General features: G+C 45.1%; 1 protein-coding gene across 1 annotated transcript in view; it reads right to left on the bottom strand.

The window, feature by feature from the left end:
• LOC143030432 (uncharacterized) overlaps positions 1-2500 on the bottom strand; it is a 15416-nt gene that overhangs the window by 12026 nt on the left and 890 nt on the right. The gene's annotated exons all lie outside the window — the stretch shown is intronic.

Genomic DNA, 2500 nt, shown 5'->3' with positions numbered 1-2500 from the left:
GGCGATTCCCGCCCAAGGCTGAAATAATTTCAGTATCGCTGCGCCGCGAGCCGTTACTCTAACTCTCATGAGCGGGGAATGGGGTGTGTGTATGCTTGTAAGGTCGTATCATTACTCATAGATCGGTCATATGTAAGCTCTGAGCTCTCCTCCGGGAGGGTCGATCATGACTCCAACACGTGATCCAAGACCACGATGACACACACACAGTAATCTCACCTCCTTGCCACCTAGGTTGTGGTGAGATATTTCTTTTCCTCGACCTTATTCAGCATAGTCAGTGGAGTTCTATATATCGACAGCTTAATGGTCATCCCCGCCATATATCTATGAGTAATTTCCCTGTTCCCCACCAGTGGGTCCTGCGACTGTGCGCGCCAGCTGATCTTAGTGGCATATTTCGCACAAGACCTGTTAATTCTGGTTGCCGCCAAGCGATTTTATTTAACTAAAGGGTCTAACCGAATTGCTGCTTGACGCCCTCTTACACGAATTGACTCGTCTGGCGAGATATCATAGCTATCCACCAGCCTCAAGATGTCAGCTCTCGGATTCAGTATATATATATATATATATATATATATATATATATATATATATACATAATGTGTGTGTGTGTTTTCCCCACTCCATTGGATATGGAGTGGAGAATGGCTAAAGCTGGTAATATCCCGTTGTTCGTTAATAGCGCCAACTACCGTAGGTAACCTTTGATAAATTCACCTGGAGTTGAGTGAACGCGGCGCTCTCGGGGGGGAATATTGTCAGTCACGTTGTAACCCGTCCAACACAAGAAACCTTTGTATTCCTCTTGGTCATGTCAGAAGATTTATTAATTTTTGTTTATTCATTTGATTTTATGATGAGGATGAGATGGATGGATGGGGTGAAAGGGGCATTACAAAAGAGAGGAATGTCTGTTGAAGAAGGACGGAAGAGGACAGAAGATAGGGGTGAATGGAGAAGGGTTGTGTATGGATGATTTTGTGATGCATGAGGGGGAGTGGGTGGGGGATGTAGGGCGAGGAAGTATGTATGAGAAAAAAATTGACGCAACCCGAAGGGATTTCTCCCCGTCTTCTCCTTTTCTTCGTGAGGGGACGGAGAGGGGAGGGTAGCTGATTTTATGAAGCGGCCTTGCTGTGGATATGCTGTGTCTTGCGACACTGCTTCTGACCCAGGGCAGTGGACATTATGTAGGGATGACCCGTCATCCAGGTGCCAAGATAAGAGAAAAGGAGGAGGGTGGAGGGGAGTGGAATATGTAGGGAATGGAATGGGTGTGAGTGGTTGCTATGCCTTTTTTTTGGCTACCCCCCGTGTAAGGGGGAAAAAACCTTTGGTATAGGTATATGTATATGTCTTTGGTGGGACAAATTCGGACTCATTGTGGTCCCGAGACCAAAAATTTTTCACTGTTGTTGGTCCCCGTAAGCTGAATGAAATCGTCTGGCATAGGTATAATAACTTGTGAGAGTGTAGTACTGTTTTCAGTGCCCTTCCGACCTCCCGATTCTGAAGCACAGGCCACGCAGGGGTTCCACATAGCACGGGCCGGCGAGCCGGGGTGAGGCTTGGGGTGGTAATGAGTGTCAACGCGTTCGACCGACATCGGTGTTTGGTTCGAATCCTGCGCAGTACAGCCGGGGTCAAAAGTTCCTGTTGCACTGTTCGTCAGGTCAGGCTGTTGTAACTGTTACTTGACGACGGGTCGCCACACCGAGCCGGTTACTCATTGATGTTGACCTGATGTTCTTAGAGACAGTGACCGGCTCCGAGCCCCTCACGAACCCCTTGGGGCTCTTGTGACGGTCTACAGGGGCGAAAGATTACTTTGGCATTTAAATCTGCAGAGGGAGAATATTGTACATTGTTTTTTATGTTAATGCTTAACTGATGAATAAAGTCATTACAATTTGGACCATTTAATATCCATTGCGGTCCCGTTGTATATGTAATTGGTCTTCATATATTACCATTCTGTATTCTATGTCAGGTCAATGGGGGTACGGGTCGATGGTCTGATGACGGCTGCGTAACGGGAAAAAAGTTGAGAACCCCTGGGCCGCTTTTTGAATGTGAAATCCTGCTGGGGCACGAAGCCGAGCCAATCTTTCCGTGGGATTTCACGGAAACTCGTATAGTGAATCTTGCGTTTGGCACCGTGAATAGCCTTCTTTTTTTAGGGTCGACATAATCTTATCTACGTGATTTTTGAAGTGCACGCACACACACACACACACACACACACACACACACACACACACACACACACACACACACACACACACACACACACACACACACACACATATATATATATATATATATATATATATGTATACATATACTGTATATATATATTTTTTTTTTTTTTTTGCTCGGTATGTTGAATTCAGTTAACAACTACGCCTTTTCTTCAGCATTTTGGATTGGGAAATACAATATATTCATAGAATCTAAGATTTACTTTAAAGTGTAGGATCATATCTTTCAAATT

This window comes from Oratosquilla oratoria, chromosome 1 (assembly GCF_046742065.1).
Source record: "Oratosquilla oratoria isolate Oo_2021 chromosome 1, ASM4674206v1, whole genome shotgun sequence".
NCBI classification, from domain to species: domain Eukaryota; kingdom Metazoa; phylum Arthropoda; class Malacostraca; order Stomatopoda; family Squillidae; genus Oratosquilla; species Oratosquilla oratoria.
The sequence above is the reverse complement of the archived record's forward strand: the minus strand, read 5'-3'. Positions and strand labels throughout refer to the sequence as shown.